At 42.7% G+C, this 17,809-nt stretch overlaps 1 protein-coding gene across 5 annotated transcripts in view; it reads right to left on the minus strand.

Moving 5' to 3' along the window:
* The window catches only part of FARP1 (FERM, ARH/RhoGEF and pleckstrin domain protein 1), a 201,312-nt gene extending 193,839 nt beyond the window's left edge, over positions 1 to 7,473 (minus strand). For 4 of the 5 annotated variants that reach the window (XM_054518572.1, XM_036406875.1, XM_036406866.1 and 1 more), the window contains exon 1: positions 7,172 to 7,473. The gene's annotated coding sequence lies outside the window, so the exon portion shown is untranslated. Of the gene's footprint in view, positions 1 to 6,318; positions 6,335 to 7,171 lie in introns of those variants that run through there. The other variant, XM_054518571.1, reaches the window with a different exon arrangement.
* Positions 7,474 to 17,809: the final 10,336 nt, after the last annotated feature.

The raw sequence follows: 17,809 nt of genomic DNA on the forward strand, positions 1-17,809 counted from the left end.
AAAAGCAGAGCTGTGAGCAGCACTTAATTAGAATGCCTTTTAAAACATTTTTTGCATTCAAATGGTAGAGTCACTCGCCCTTCTCCCCACTGCAATACTATCACACCATCTGCTTTGACTTTCTTTTATTTGTTTGCTATTGAGACATTTTGAAGGTATTTTCTGCTAGCTTCAAGTTTAATATTTACTGACCTCACATTGTAGATACACTTTCCTTTTTGCTCATTTTGTGGGTTTTTTTTTTTTAATGGCTTCTAGTATTTTCCCTTTCATAGTACTGAAAATTATGATCAACATTTCAAAGGACACAGGAGGGGAAAATGGCACTCTGCACAAAAACATTAAACAATGTTATTTTCCATATTACACCAATCAATTCAGCCAAAATGGCTAATGAATAACACAGGCTACAATGGCATAACCACAGAGTTGATCTTCCCACATGCACTAATTGATGCCTCTGCTTAAAAAGCACTATTGAATGTTTAATGTGTTAAAGGCAAACACAATGGTTTTAGGTCTTACAAACACAGTGTAAAACAGATTTTCAGGAGGAATTCCCACCATGATAAAATAGGAGCTGAGGTCCTCAAATTGAAAAAGAATTAATATTAGCTAAGGAGGCTAATCTCAGAGATTCACACCAAGTTTAACTTCTAAAATGCACGGGGACTATTTAGTTCAAAAACGCTTCATTTTCTAAACGGTACAGCAACTGAATGCCCCCTTTCCATTTCTCCCTTTAATATTTTATGTTTTTTTAAGAGCCCGAACACTAACCATTTCCTGGAAAATAGAAACTCCTGAAGAAAAAAAAATCAATCAATATAATTTCTGTAGATTCTTACTTTTACAAGAACGTTACCTTCCTTTTTAGCCTGAATGTTTGAGAAAATAACCTCAGGCAGGACAAACTAAATAAATCCTACTTTTCCTTAATCTGAAAAAGACACTGCTATTATACAGAGAACTAGCTGTTCAGAGACTCCTCAGCTGTAATCACTGTTACTACAATCATAAGACTGTAGAGAATTAACAAAATAAAACTAAATCAAATTAAGTTCACTTTGATGGTAAGCCACAAGCAACAACAAACTCCAGAATAATTGGAAATACAAGAGAGATGGACAGAAAAAAAAATACTTAATCCCCAAACAACAGCCCATCCTCCCTTCCCATAATCATAGGAAGACCAGGGTGGCCAGGGAAATGCTCCAAGTCTGTCTGATACCTGCTGTGATCCCAGAGCCTCCAAATTATGAGAAGCTCTCTTCCAGCTGAACAGTGAAATCATCACATCCTCTTTTCCTCTAAGAAATTTAAGATTTATGTTCACTTATTTATTAATGCAAGGGAAACTACCTCCTTTTTAAGTAGCATTAAAGTCTGCTTGGGATTTCTGCCTCTCTTTGTGCAATAATATGTTTTAAACCCAACTCAGAATGAAAAAAGGCAACCGTGGAAGACATATAATTTAATGGTATCCTATTTCATATAATTTAATGGTATCCTTCCCCTCCCCTGAACTTTCAGGCCAAAATCAATGCCACACAAACCTGCTGAACAGGAAGCCTAATTATTCTAACATGTGCAACCAAAGCGATAGGGAGTTTCTCAGTAAAGCTGATAAGGAGAGACATAAAAGACTAATGAGCAGCCTGCCTGTGCTCCATTGCTAGGCTAGCAAAGGTCCCTGCAGAACACCTTTAGTATTGTTCAGTGGAGAGACAGAGGCTGGGACACATCCAAAAATAACACTCAGAGGTTGAAAGAGTGAACACATAACATCTGCAGCTCAGGTTCTTAATCCAGGCACAGAAATAAATTATTTGAAGAGTGTAACCAACAGAAAAATGTGGCATAGAAAGAGCCAGGTAAATGCAGCCCAATGTGGCATAGGAAGAGCCAGTTAGATGCACTCATCAGGTTACTGAGCAGATAGGCCCTTTGTGCTGTCAGAATACACTGACAAATGTTTTCTTGACCCATGTCTGTGGTGCAGGTGACTGACTCCCTTGATTAAGGAGACACAGTCATCAGTATTATTAGTGACCAGCGATCAAACTACTGGGCCTGCAATAATCAGGCGTGAAAGATGCAGAAAGGTCAGTGGTGGCCAGCAGAAGCAGCAGCCCCAGAGCAGAAAAGGAAGCACCCAACATTACCAACTCCCTCCTGTTACTGCTAGGGTTTCCAGTTTACCAGTAAGTCACCTTTTGACCGACAAAAATGTGTGTTCTTCCCCAGCAATGTTTTGTGCAAGACAGCCCAAGTCCCTCAGGCAGCGATGCCATATTCCCTCTGTACACCAAGCACAGTGGTTTCAAACAAGGTTGGCTTGATACTGGTATCTCTGCTCAGAAAGTCACAGCTTTTCCTCAGATAAAACTGGCCATGGGACACAGCTCCTGCTGCTGAATTTCTGTAATGTTTTGTGTATTATACACCTCAATACCTGGTGTTACAGAAATAGATGCTCTGCGGAGACCTATACCCACGGGAGGAGAGGAACGTCCCCTTTGGTTGCACAACGTTTCACTTCTGTTACCTCTAACAAGGCAGAGAACTTGAAATGGCAATTTAGAGAGCCTTACAAGACAGCAGGATCACATGTCAAATGGGAGTGTAATAGCTTTTTAACATACTTCCATTATGGCAAATTCAGTCACCCTGCAAGGTCCAAACCATTAATTCTCCCCATCCCAGGACAGCATATTTGGAAGGAAATGGGGATTGAAGCATTGTTAACATTGCTACACATTTGATAAATCTTGTGCCATAGGTCAGCAACCGCCAGTGCTGACACCAAAAACCTGATTTTAATGGTAAGCACCAGAGCAGAGCATAGGCAAGGCAGCACCAGTAAGGGAAGCAGCATCTGAGAGACACAGCCTCCCACCTTCCAGGGGGCTTTTATCACTACACCCAATTTATAAGCTGAGAAAGAAAATGCTGTCTGCAAACATCATCCCAGCCTTACACCAAAATATCACCCAACCCCCCAGTTTTCCTCATGCCTAGTAACAAACTGGTACTGTACAAAAATCTTCTGAAAGCCTCAATATCTAGATTTCATGGCTTGAGAAAGTTTTTTTTCCTCTGTATTATACAGTGACACAAAACCAGATTTTGCTGTACAGACTTCACTGTTTAACACTGAAGGGCACACTACAAAAATCAGCTCCCACATGAGATCAACAGAAAACAGAACTTTAGCACCTTCCTGAACTTCACCAACAAAGCTTCATTTTGTTTGAGTACCAGCTAACAGAGACACCATTCTTTTTTTCTTTGAGTCCTTTTTGACAACCAAGCATGAGGAACAATTTCCTCCATTTATATTTCCAGAATAAGGGAAAAGAAATGTAGTTGCAAAGGATCATCCCTGCTTCTCAAATCCCCCAAAAGGCATATCATATTTTCCTTTCTCATAACATTTAATCAAGTCTGCATCATTACAGACAAGGTCAGAAAGCTCATCATGCTGCAATTGATGACAAAGAAGATAGTGCCCACAACCCACAAAGACTGATCTAACTGTCTGATTTGCCTACATTTCCACAGGCCAAATTTACTGACATTTTGCACAAATTCAAAGCTGACTTGAGCCTGATGACCTTTTCTACCTCTGTAATTAGTCTTCTGTGCCTTTACAACCAGAAAAACAAGCCATTCCCTTACGCCTGAGTTCAGTGGTCCATCTGTAAACTACAAACTTCACCATCTACTCAGCCAGTCAAAAAAGTACGCAAAAAAAGGAAAAATCTAAAGAAAGAAAATACACAAACTGCAACCTTTCAAAGTCAAGAAACTGAGTCTGGAAAGGGCCGTTTAAGATAAACATGCCAATTTCTAAAAGAAGAAACAGAAAAAGCAGAACTGGTTGGTGGACCCAAATTCAATAAACAGCATTTTTATCATGCTTTTCTAAAAAAGCCAATATAAAATAAGGGCACTGGCAAAGACAAGAACCATGAAAAAACAGTTGGGGGAATAAAATCAAACCAGAAACCAAACCCAGTAAGTTTAGACCTGAATGCTAACAGTGCAGCATGAAAAGTACAACGATAATACATTGATTCAGCACTAGAATTTAACCAAGATTAATAACACAGAGGTTTAAGTGCTGAAAGCGTCCACTAAGAGCTTTGCTTATGTATATAATCAGGGTTTGTAACCCAATCCTACAGTTACAAAAAATACTTCCTAAATATGAATGCAAGCTTAAAAAGATGTGTTGAGTCAATCCTCTGGAAGTTCTGGATCCAGATCCCCGCTGCAGTCAGCAACATGCAGATCTGCCTTTCCCCAAATGGAGCAGAGGAGAGGCCAAGGTCAGAGCACTGCCCTGCACTTCAAATTCCAGTCTCAGGAAAGAGGGAAGGACAACCACTAACAAGCAAGGAACAGCCAACACTCTTCTCTTTTACCTTGTAAAACCTGAGGGGACGAGCTCAGCTGGTGATGAACATTTGATTCTTCAGCCCTGGGGTTTCTCTGTCCAACAGCCTACCTATCCCTGCAGACACTATGGAAACCACCTTCCCCAGCTCCATGCCCTAACACATCATAGTTTGGGAGTCTCCACAGCAGTCAGTCCCTTTAAGAAAAGCATGCCCAAGAGCAAGTAAAGACTTAATGTAAGGATATTTCAAACCAGAGAAGCATTTCTTTTGCATAGCTCCATCACGAAGCATACATTATCTAAAAAGCTGCCAGAACTGGCAGCCTCGTATTCATCAATGTCAAAATTTTTTATATATTTTCTTTTTAGAAGAGCTGCTAATTATCATCACACATGAATTTTTTAAGTGGAAGTTTGGATTTTTTGCTAAGTTTAATTAATCTAAAGATCAGCAGGGAAAATTTACTGAGTAACTCTATAAATTCAGAATTCAGAATTCTCTATCTGAATTTTAATGCAGAAATACATCTCATAGGGCAAGTCTTTCTTTTTCCTGTTTCAAATCATCACATTTAAGTGGTGATTCCCCTCAGGTCATTTATCTTCCACAATTTCATTTCAAAAAGTTTGGTTACAAGTAGCATGCTTAAAGATATTGATTACAAAATGACTAATGAACTCTGTCAACCCGAGGGGAAAAAAAAAAAGGAAAAAATCCAATTTGAAGTCCAGCCATTAAATAAAAGTCAAGCTTGGATACTACATATTCAATCTCATACCAGCTTTTGACTTTTTGAAGTTTTACATTGCTGTTGAATATTTTGTCTACTTTCCTAGTTGTTTGGTTTGTTCAAAAAACAGAGTGCAGAAAAACAGTCATTTAATTGATTGTACAAGTTATTGCAAAAAAACAAGCTGAGAAATACAGCTTTCTACCCCTTCTCTTGATGACAAACTCGCCCTACTGCCAACTATGCCTTCCACGGGGATCCGCAGTTCTACATTTGAACTTAATTCCATAGGGATAGAAGAATTTGCACCATGTTTGGACTGATACAGCCACGTCTAAGATTTCAAAAATAGCCACTGTAATTCAATGTATTACATATAACCCCTCATCTTTGTTATTTGCAAAGAAAAAGAGAGTCTGCCAAATCCTGGAGCAAAACCGTATCTAAGAGAATGAAGTTCTCAACTGGAAAGCACAAACATTTGGCGGGACTCCTGAGCCACAAGAGTTGTTACCCTTTGCTGGGCACTTCTGACACTGGAGAAGGCCAGGGCAAAAGGGGAAAAATGAGCAGCTCTCACCAGGAGCCCGGTGCTCGCTTCATGTGCACGGCAGGGTAAGCACACACAGCTCCGTCCTGTCCTGTCCTGTGAGCCAAGCCCGAGCTTCCAGAGCCCGGCAGGTCGGACACGTGAGGCACAGCTAAGAGGATTTGAGACTTTCCTGGGAGGCAGGAGCATTTCTAAAAGGCTCAGATCCACCAATTAGCTAGATATCACAATTCTTGCATAAAGGAAAGAGGTATCTTAATTCAAAGAGAACTTTTGGGGCTTTTCTTAAGTGACCTGCTCCAGAAATTTATTTTTCTTGGCTTGATTCCAGCATCAGCTACTTGCTGTGAATTGGAAGCAATGTGGAGCAGGAGTCAAGGTATCTGAGAGATATGAGTAACAGAACAGCTGATCGATGCTGCTCTTTTAGAGCAATCACCTTTCCACTCTCGAGGGACAAATCTCTTTGAAGGTAACCCAAGTAGGAAGGCTGTGACCGAAAAAGATACGCTACAGAGTAATTTCATGCCGGCAATCAAGCAAATCCGGCAACTTTAAATCAATTCCAAGGAGTTTACGCGTGCATTGAAAAGAGAGAAAGCAGCCGTATCACAAAAGCTGAGAAGGCCTACCGCACATGAGCTCCCGCTCTGGAAATAAGCTGCAGTTTACGCTAAACTTTGCCCAGCGGTTCCCGGCTCTCTGAGTCTGAGCATAACGAAAAGAAGGCAACGTTCGGTTTGGAACCGGCGAACTCGCCAGCCTGGACACGGGCAAGGTGATGGCAGAGGTGCGGAGTTCCCCAGGCTGCGCACCCCTGCGTGTGAGGGAGGGAGGGAGTGAGGGAGAACCGGGCGGCTGCAGCCGCTACAGCCACTCAGGAAACCCGGGGTGGTGGCCCCTGGCCAGGAGCGAGGGGGAGCCCGTCCCGTCCCCTCCGGGCCGCCCCGACCCGAGGCGGGAGGGAGGCGCTGCCCTCGCACGCCCCCCGGAGCGACACCTCCCCGCCGGCTGCCGGCCGGGCTGAACCCTTCCCCGGGCCGCCCCTACAACTCCGCCCGGCACCTCCAGGGCTCCCGCCCCGCCGCCGGCACCGGGGGCCGGGTCCCAGCCCGGGGCGAAACAAAAGGCACGGAGCTGCGCTGCCACCCTCGCCGCCGCCCGGACTGCGCCCGGCCGCGGTAGCCCGGGGACGCGGGGAAGGGCGAGTGGTCCGAGCGCCGCTCTGCGCGGAGCCTGCCCGCGGATTACCCGCGGTAATGGGATTACGCGGGGCCGAGCAGGGTGTCCGCCGGGCTGTCACCGCCCGGGGAGGGGGCGGCGGTGCCGGGGGCGGCGCTCGGAGCCGCCGGCTGCCGCCCGCCCCGGCCGCCCCGCGGGCGGGTCCCGCCGCTCGCCCCGCAGCCCCGGCCGCGGTGCCCGGCGGGGCGGGCGCCACCCGCCGCCGCTCCCGCCCGGCCCCATTGTTTGCCGTGCCGCCCTTACCGTGCGCGGGGCTGGGGCGGCGCGGGCTCCCGCCGGCTCTCCTCGCTGCGGCTGGTGCAGGGGCAGTCGCGCTTGGCCGCCGGAGGTCCGAGCCATTAAAAGCTCCGCGGGGAGGAGGAGGAGAAGGCGGCGGCAGGAGCGGCGGCGGCAGGGAGAGGAGGACAGCGAGGGGCTCGCAGGAGCAGGGTCGCCATGTCCGGCTTGGTAGCGGGGGGAGCCCACCGGGCCGGCGCGGAGGAGAAGGGAGGCAGGCGGCGGCGGAGGGACCGGTCTTGCTGCCGCCCGCGGACCGGAGGAGCGGGAACTGGACGCCGCTCGCCGCCGCTCTGCCGCGGCTGCACCTCCCTCCCCTAACCCTGCCCCCTCCCGGAGGGGGAGCCGCCGGCGGGAGGAGGCGGCCGAGAGCCCCCTCCAGCGTTCGCGGGCGGCGGCGGCCGCTCGGATCGGCGCTGCCGGCGGCGCAGCGAGCGGGGTGCCCGCCCCGGCCGCGGTACCCGGGCAGCCCGAGCCGGAGAGAGGCGGAGGCGCGGTGGCCACCGCCCTGCACCGCTGCGGGGCAGGGGGGCTCCAGATATCCCCATTCTGCTCTACCTCCGCCCCCCGGGCACCAGGAGAGACGAGCAGCGCCCAGGTGGCCGCGGTGTACGGGAAGGGTTAAACCCGGCTGCAGCCCCGGGGCAGGGAGAGCGGGAGGCCCCGAAGGTCCCTGTCCCTTCCTGTGGATTTTGGGGACCATCGGGCGTAGGTGGCCAGCGGGACACCCCGCAGGAGGGCTGTGCCCTTCCTCGGAGAGGGAATTTTTCGCTGACTGGCGAGAGGCTGTGAAAGTAGGCGGGTCCTGCAGGAGGAACCAGGACGGTGCCTCAGGGGCTGTGTGTGCATTAATGGTACCCCGGCTCCTCTGCTCTAGGAGCGAGGCTTCAGGAGCCAGCAGGGAACAGAGCCGTGCTTCATGTGCAGGGAAATGTCCCTCCACACTCATCTTAGTCCCAAGTGCTTGTCTGAGGTGCCAGGGAAACCAAAGGACGGGGCGTGTGTGAACTGTATTCACATTTATGGGTACGACTTTGTCATAAACTCTATTTTCGTCCTCGTTAGACAAACAAAGATCAGTAAAGTTTAACCAGTAGCAGCAATCTGGGCTTCAGGTTCTGCCTCTCAGCAGAAGAAAGGAGCCGAGAGCAGGCAGGGGGCAGGGCTGGCTGCTGCCTCCTCAGAGGCTGCATTCCCTCAGAGCAGATCTGGAGTTTCAGCAAAAAGGCTGTCACACCTAGGGCCAGCAGAGTTGTCTGCATGCAGCTGCTCTTAAATCGCCCCCTTGCATCTGCATGCCTGAAGGGTTACAGCGTGCATCCCTTTGAGCCTTCTCCGCTCTCTCATCCCATGCTTTTCCAGGAAGAAGACGGGGTGGTGCACACGAATGAGTGGTGCAGGGAAGACACTTCAGGTCTTTGAAGTTCTCTCGGTGATCCAGGAGTGAGCACTAAACTAGGATGTATTTGTAAAGTAAACCTTCTGAGCAACTAGCATTTAAAGGCTATTTGAGGAACCACGCTGCTCTGTCTAGTTTTTAATCACAAGAGGAAAAAAAAACTTATATGCATCTCTATATTCTTTTGTCCAAGCTTTGGCCTTGCTTAATTCCAAAAGACAAATTCCTCTGCTGCCAACAGCATTGCCTCTCTGTGCACAAACCTCGCTACGAATACCTCAGTGCATGTGCCAGCAAACCTCCTGAGATCAAGAGATCTTAATTTCTCTAGTCAACCCTGAAACCTTAATCAAAAATTCATCAATTACTGAGTTAAAAGCTGGAATTTGACAGGCTTTACCTGTCAATACCTGAAAAATAATGTTATTTCCCATAAAACTTCTTCCATGCAAAATGTACGGGCTGTAGAAGATCCAGAAGAAAGACATCTCATTCTGAAAACGTAGAATGCAAATAGAATAGAAATAGAGTAAGAGGAGATAGTATTTTCGTTGGAAGGGACCTATGAGGACCAGCTAATCCAAGTGCCTGACCATAGGAACTGTGATTAAAACCACTGACATAATAAGAAGATTGCCTTTTCCCAAATACTTACTTTATAAACAGCTTTAACTCTTATTCAAGAGTGGCAGCACTTAACATTTAGAATTTCCTGATGCTTTTTATCTACACTTCCAGATCGCTAATGCCTCATTCACACCTAACAAAAGAGTTGTTGTAATCTAATTCGAATGTATGATGTCATCTTCAATGCCTTCCAAGTCTGAGTGGCATTTCTCGGCACTGAACAAAAGTAACAGGTTGCTTTGCAGCTATTGACCATTTCTTACCAAGCTCCAAAAGGCAGCAGTGAAATACTGCCTTGAGTGGTGTACCTTAAAGCTGGTAAGGTGTTGCACATTTCTCTAGCAGCCATGGGCAAGTTTGCATGTGGTTATTTAGTTAACCCTTCAATTCTTGCATCTTCTGAAGGCTGTCAATGACAACTAGGGAGTAACATCTGAGAAGACAGCAATTTTTCCCTAAAACGTATTTCTGTCTTGTAAATTGCAGGTGGCAGCATCTTGCGCTCTTCTGATGTGATAGCTGAGAAAAGCACTCACTGCTGCTGTTAGCTTTCCTGTAGCACAGTAGGTTACATTTCTTCCCTGTTGAACAAGATGTGGAATTTGTTGGTACATCAAGTAAACAGGAGAATTTGAGAGAAAAGCCTTTTGTTTTTGAAAAGTAACTGAAATTAGAAAAATGGTTCTAATTAGTTCATGTTTCTGAAAGCAAACAAGAAAAGCTTTGTCTACGTCCACTGACAAGGAAGAGAAGAGCTGGAACTGGATTTCAGATTATTAATTTCTGTTTTATCAGATAAAGGAGAACCCAAGGAAACGGAAGGGAAGAAGAGAAGTGTGTTAAAAGGGTTCTGTCATCTTGAGAGACTGCGTCTCTGCATCTTCTGCCTTTTCTTGTTAGGAAAGAAATAGCAGTGGCTACAACAGAATACAAATACAGGTCTCTGGAAAGCCTTCACTTTTTCACAGCTCTCAAATCCTGGGATGATGTGCAGTTATTTTTTCACCACTTTCTCCTTTATGTTGTGAGGCTCTACAAGGTATGTGTGTATGCAGGCAGTTAAGGCAGAGTGCCTGCAATTTCCGTTTTCACCTCCCATGTGGGAACTTGTTTGCCTGTCTGTGTGCTTTTCTAACTAAATTACTGGACTCAAACGCTGAGTATTTGGATTAAATCCTTTGGTCTGGTTTACACTAAGGTCATACTGGATTCTTCACTGGTCCTTCTGACCTTAAAATCTATGCCTCTTTTGTGAGCTGCTTTACAATGTGTGTTGAGTTCGTGTTTTGCTGTGTTTCATTAAGGTGAGAAGCTAAGATGATGCCCAAAGTGAAATCCATGTATTTCAGAAGTCTAGTAATTCTTTTTCATAAAACATTCCACAGATGTTTTCCCTGGAGCTTGAAATTTTGTTTCAAAGACGCTTTCAGCAAATACTTCCGTGCTAGATTTATCAGTGTGTTCTTGCATAAATGTGGTTTGGGACTCAGTCTTGCAAACCTATGGTGTTTGATTGGTCACTTTTAGGCTCTCATATGCCTTTATGTTAACTCGTGTAACTCATCAGTTTTTGCTAATTTCATTGCAAGAATGTGACAGAGCTATCCATCTTCCACCATTATTTTTATCACACATTTTGTAGCATTTGGAATTCTCTCTACATTTCAAAGGCTTTTGTTTGCAATATATTCTTGTCCATGTCTTCTCAAAATATTACTAGAGTCATCAGTTGTTAAGATTACCCCTGCCTATTCTGTTAAGATTACTAATGTTGAAGCAATGTGTCTTTCTTGCTTCTACATTGGAAGGCAATGTTCAACTTACAGCAAGAGGCAGTGGTCTTGTAGTTTTCATAATAGTGTATAGTACTAGCAGTACTACTGTCTTAGCTTTTGAGAAAAAAACCTCAAGTATTTAGCCAGTTGGCACAGGAGTGAATTTCTAGGCTCAAATTTCAGGATTTCCATGTGAAAGAGATACTCAAACATTGAAAAGAAACCATTCAGACGCTTAGAGCCAGCTAATTAACAGATTTTGTTTGCTGCCTGCTCAAAGGGTATAATATCATGAATTAAGAGAGAGCCTTTTAATGGTGTTTACAAGTTTCCCAAGTCCCTAAGAATTTATATAAAGAGAATTTTGCGTGTCAAGTAGCTGTAACAAGCTCCCCTCCCCAGCCTCAGCACACCAGACAACATCCCCTCGGTTACACGTTGTCCTGTTTACCTTGTGTGGTCCAGTTTGCCTGTTTCAGGATAATGAGTGTTACTTTAGCTGCATATCTGTGCTCAGATCATCAGCAGTGCAACAGTTCATAGAGGAATCATCCCGGAAGCTTCAGAGCTAGAAAGTTAATTTGAAATTCGTGAACAATTTATACTCCTCAAAATTACACAGATTGCATCACTTTATACTTTTTTGGTGCTTGCTTTTTCCCCACTCACAAATCCAAGTTAGGAAAAAAATATTTGTTTTTAAATGACACTGACATTTCCTAAGTGTTCATTAATGGACAAAACTGTCAACTACTGCAGTACAAGTGAAAAAATAATAATGTTTTATAATTATCAATAAAATAATAATTTATAAAATAAATATATCCTAACATTCAAGAAAAAAAAAGCCAAGGAAAACTACAGGTATTTCTTAAATTTAAAAAAATCATTTTGCTGTTCATATTCAGGCTTCCTCTCCTACAATCCACTTTCACCCTTTTTTCCCAAAGAAGGAAAGAAGAACACTGAATATCAGGACAAAATGCACATTCTATAGCAGTATTTCCATCAGAAACTCTGTCATGGTGAGGAGAGAGAAGTGATAAGGGAAAGTCTAGCAGAGCTGAAAAGATTTCATACAAACCAGCCACATTGATCTTTCAATACTACTTTGGAGAAGAAAACTATATATGTTGTTTTAAATAGGAATGTGTCTTTAGAATTCAGAGTCCTAGAGTATAACTCCCAGCACCATAGTTCATTCTCTTCCATTGTTTTTTTAATTTTGGACAGAACAAACTTGTTATCTGTTTAAAGAAACAATGAAACAAACAAAAGAGAAAAGGGCAACTAAATTTATTAAATTATTTTGAAACCTGATTAACTGTATGATGAAGAAGAAACTTTTAAATACCTGGACTGATAAAAGTATGGTTTTAAACAAAAAACACCCAATTTTTGCAGCCCCTTAGAATTTATACCATGACTAAACACAGCTGAAATGAGTCCCCTTGCAAATATGAAAATGAGAACAATATAGAACATTAAACATGGCTTTTAGCATTATCAGACTTAAAGATTCCCATGAAAACAATAAATCTCTTCTCTCCTCAACACTTCCCGCCAATATTTTTGCTGTGACATTCTACAAGGGAATACATCTGGAATACATCAGTGTGTTTGAATAGATCCCTCTGGGATAATCCCCACTTCAAAGTAGTGGTGGGGGAGCCTTATCTGGTGCTCTGTTGCATTCAGGATCTCCCATGGGTCCTTTCTGATTTCATGCTGGCTGACAGACATTTTATTTTTACAGCGGGTAGTTACAACAGGTGGCTCAGTCATTGTCTTTTTCATAGTCATATTCTCCTGCTTTAGTGTCTGGAACCTCTGTATCTGGCTGTGGGGAGCAACTGTAAAACCTGTCAAAGCAAACATCAATTCAGTGTCTGATTTTGCTACTTCAGAAGGCAGCCTCTAAAATCAGCCCGTTCCTAAATGTCAGACCAGAAGCCCACTTTTCTCAGGGTGGTAATTTTTATGCATCCCAGATGAAAAACAGAATGAAGAGAAACAAGACCATCAATTTTCTCTCTGTCCTTAACATAATTAGTGAAATTCCTTCTTCAAAAGGGATCTGTGAAACTTACTGTTCTGAAAGTGAAAAGCATTAAATAATTTACAGAAATAACATTTCACTGTAGAAAGCTTAGCAAGATCTGCATAATCTGTGCTTAATAAAATAAAATTATTAGAGACTTGAAAAACATTTTTTCTGCTTATTATTTTTTTTCTCAGAAATAAAATTTCAATGGATGTAAGCAAAGCAACTGCTCTAGAAAGTAGAACTTAGATGAAAAAATATGAGGCATCATTTCAATTTTACTGATGAGAAAAATCACCTACAATGACGTGGTCTATTTTCTACTACAGAGACATGGTCTGTTTTCTACTACAGATTCTTTTCAAATCAGGAAGGAAATTTTTCCTGAAAGGTCAGGTATATTGAGCATACACTTTTTCTGCCATCAACTTGCTGTCAAAGCTGTCCAGAACTGTTGGTCATGTTCCTCCCAGTGCTGGTCTGTCAGAGATGTTCTTTAACCTGTTCTGTGTCTCTGTCTGTGGCTTTTAAGTGTGAGTGATGAGTGCTGTCCTGTTTCCTGGATTCTGATGCTGAAGTTTTTGTTTACAGCGTCTTCATTTTTTGAGATACAGGTCAGAGACACAGAGGGTATGAATTTTTCACATGCCTTTTTTTCCCAACTAATACAATCAGTCAAAATCCATTATGACTATTTCCAATTAGATAATTTTCCCACCGTACTTAAGAGAAAAAAATTCCCTTACATGCATTAGTACTAGTGTGATTTTTTGTTTTCTCAGTTACTGGTCTGCATGCCATGTATGTCTCATTCCCTTCAGCATTTTGGTGTCTCATAGGATTCCAGTTTATTGTGCAGTTTTCCACTCTATAAATATTTTAAACATGAGATTCATGGTTTACTCTGACAATGAAATACAGAAAGCAATCACTTTTAGTTTATCAGTAATCTTTAGGAAACAATTGTCCTTTAAAAATGTCTTAGTTATCTCTAGTGACCATCTGGTATTTCCAAGTGAACCAAAAGAAAAAACAAATATAATTTTTAAAAATACTAGATTTCAAAATGGACATGAGCTTAATATAGAATTGGATTGAATTCACTCTGCTGAAATGGGACAGGCTTAACCAGAATAGTTCCCAGGAACTCTATTAAAGCACCAGGAGTTGTAATCATAGTCCATACTAAATTTAACTTTATAAAAAAGAAGCTCCCTATTATCTTATGCTTTTAAATTCTGAAATGCAGTCTTTTCTTTGATATTTCCAATTGCTTCAGCCCTGCCTGTTTAATTTGCTCCCTCCATATCTTCTCTGCAGTTGATAACAACATTGAGTATCACACATCTGTTCTGTGCCATATCTCCCTCTGGCATTGGAGAGGAAATCTTAAACCCTATTTCCTGCTGTCATCTCTCATCCTAAAGAGGCAGATCAGTAACAAAGAAGCTGCAGTTCTCATAAAACTACCCAAATATTAAAATGGTTTAATCTTCTACTAGGGAATGCCAGTCTTACCACATGCCTTACTTTCTACTGCACTTTGATCCTTTGTGTAAGCTACAAATATTTAGCATTTCAGATTTGCCATATTTGAATACACAAAAACCAATCTATTATCTCCTTCAAAATAGTGCAGAGAATAAAGGATAGAGATTTTACTATGTTTATGCTTAATTATAGATTTGTCTTTTGTCTTTTATTTAGAATCCATGTAAGTGTCAAGGTAAGAAAACACTTTTTTTTCCCCTTCTCAGGCCCCAGAGCAAGTGTCTCCATGAATATTAGCACTGAGATGTGTTTTATACAAAGTTATTCCTGCTCTAGTTGGTCCTGTATGACCTGGGTGAACAATTCTTTATATCCTCCAAAGCCCCTTGCAAAGACAGTGAGTTTTGATCTGTATAAACAAAATCAGTGAGGGGAAAGTGAGGAGTGCTGTAGAGGAGGATATGTACAAAGGGCTGTGTGAAGCCTGATCAGAGAACTGAGTGTCTAACAGAAGATGGAGTAGTGGAGCTCTAGGGAAAGAAAACAACAAATGGGACAAAGGTAGAGTAACCTTTTCCTAGCCTACTTTCCCAGCTTCTGACAGCCAATGATTTATGGACTTCTTGAGCAAGTAGTTTCCTCAGGAGCACCTTGCTTATTGACCATTCACACACCCTTGAATAATTGGTTTTAATAATCTATTTTTGACTTCCAGACACATCCATTAGAATTTACAGTGCATGAAAAAAATTGTTGGTTTTAAACATCCAATTCTATACTTTATTTGGGCAGTCTTGTGTTATGAGAAACAGTGAATTGTTCCTGATTCACCTACTCCCCTGCAACCACTGTCCTGCAACTACTCAGAGTTCATGAGTGGCATAAGAATGATAAGAAGAGTCCAATTTAAACAGCTTGGAGATTGAGGTTGTGGAAGTCTTTTTTTGAGGTTTTTTTAGTGTTTTTTTGTTTGTTTGTTTGTTTTGTTTTGTTTCCCCCCAGTAATAACAAAATACAGTATTTTAATAGCAAAAAGGGGCAGATGAAGATCCTCTCTTAAAATCTAATATAACTTCTTTACCAGTTAACCCTTTTTAGCTTTGCACTTGAAATGTGTTTTCTCACCACACTGCCACTTCCAGCCATGTCTTTAAGCTTGTACTGATTTTAAGGACAGGAATCCACATTGTTGATGCTAATTCAGACCCTCAGGAGCTCATCTGCAGAGCTGCTGTTCCTTTTTGCTCGCTCCCAGAGACCGAGAGGCATCCCAAATGAAACTAATTTCCTCCTTATCCTGAGGACAAGGAGAGGTGGCAGGTTCCAAACAGAGTTTGCCTTTGTAGCTGCAAGGAGAAAGGTGCTATGGCTGTCTCATTTTACAGGAATGCACTGATCCATGGGCGACGTACTTTATTCACACTCTTTAATGAGGGGAGAAACAGGGATAGGGAGAAGACCTGGCTCAACCTGTACACTTCACTTTCTCTTTGTTTTCTTTCATCTCCATCTACTGGCCAGAAGCAGCTTTAGCTGGAGCACAAAACTGCTGAAACACAACCACTGCATCCATACACTTCTTCACACTAACTATTGACAAAACCTGGCAGTTTGGGAGGGTTTGGTGTTTCTTTTGGTTTGTTTTCCAGGGATACCAACTCTCTAACCAGACAAAACTTCACAGCAACATTTCTCTTGGCATTTTATTCTCAGGCATTTAAAAGTGGTGATGTTGCATAATTTAGGTCAAGTAATATAGGCAAGGTTAGCTTCCCTGATTCAATATCCTGTGTTACATTATTTCTCACTGATCTGAATCCAAATGTGAATTTTATTCCAAGGGTTTTTTTTGGTTGAAAGATTAGCATTGTTTTTTAAGACAGTATATGAATTGAATATTAAATCTTTTAATTAATTTATAGCAAATCCTATCACCACCAGACACAAGATAGGCCTGTGCAGTTATTAAGGAACAGCACATTTTAATAACACATATTACATGAAAAATTTTACTTCAGATATATTTAAAATAAAGTTTTCTGTTGCCTCATAGGAAAAAAACCAGCTACACATTTAGTGCAGAAATAGTAAGTTGAAGAAATATCTCCTTTCTTTTTTGCTTCTTATGCACCATCAGAAGACACTGGCCATCTGCAGGAGGTAGCAAGCAGTGGTAAATAGTGTTGGCTAAATGAGAGACAAGTAACAACCTTCAGAGCAAAACTGACTGAAGTTAAACTTGTAATTCCCATCAGTCACCATTAAGTTGGGAATATTTCACTATATACTCCTGGATAGTGGTCCCTTGAGGAAATTCTGCTGACATGTACCCTCCCCATTCTTCTGGAAGAAAATTCCATTCCATCAATGAGTACGGCTCATCTGGTGCCTCAGGGGAGCTTTGAGCCTCTTCTGCTGGCAAGAACATACAAAAACTCCTCAAAAACCCCCAAACAACAAAACAAACAAACAAACAAACAAACCAACAAAAAACCCAACAAACAAAAAAAAAACAAACCCAAAACAAACCCTGAACAAAACCAACAAACCTCCTTAAGTAAGTGAAATTCCACTACACGTAACTGTCTGCATCTAGTGCTACATCAGCACAAGTTATTCTTAAGCCTAGAGTGGCAACATTACTAAACTCAAAAGACATTCTGATTTCATGGTTTAGCAGCCACAAAAATTCCCTGCACCTGAGCTGAAGTCATGGGCAGCCTTTGGAGTGATAAAGCAAAATCATGAAAGTCTAAACTGGCTTGTCCCTCCTAGGTCCTACCTTTCCTTCCTGAAAACATGCAGAAAGTTTATCACTGCTCTGAACGAGAATGATAGGAAACCATCTGTTGCAGAGGTTGTAGACACAGTCTCCCCACAGCAGAAACTGCAATTCCTTATCTCCTAAGCAAGGAAATGAATTTCACACTAACCCCAGCCTTGATGCCCTGGTTTCAGCTGGGGTAGCGTACATTTCTTCCCAGTAGCTGTTACAGTGCTATGTTTTGGATTTGGAGTGCAAATGTTGCTGATTACACACTGATGTTTTAGTTTTTGCCAGGTTTTGTTTATCCTAGTCAAGGACTTGTTTCCCCCTCTGTCTCATGCTCTGCCAATGAGGAGGTACACAAAAGAAACTGGGAGGGACCATATCTGGGACAGGTGACCCAAACTAACCAAAGGGATATTCCACACCACAGAATGCCATGCCCAGTGTATAAACTGGGGGGGTTACCTGGAAGGGTGGCTGATCTGGGTATAGGAACGTG

The sequence above is a fragment of the Molothrus ater genome, chromosome 2 (assembly GCF_012460135.2).
Source record: "Molothrus ater isolate BHLD 08-10-18 breed brown headed cowbird chromosome 2, BPBGC_Mater_1.1, whole genome shotgun sequence".
NCBI lineage: Eukaryota > Metazoa > Chordata > Aves > Passeriformes > Icteridae > Molothrus > Molothrus ater.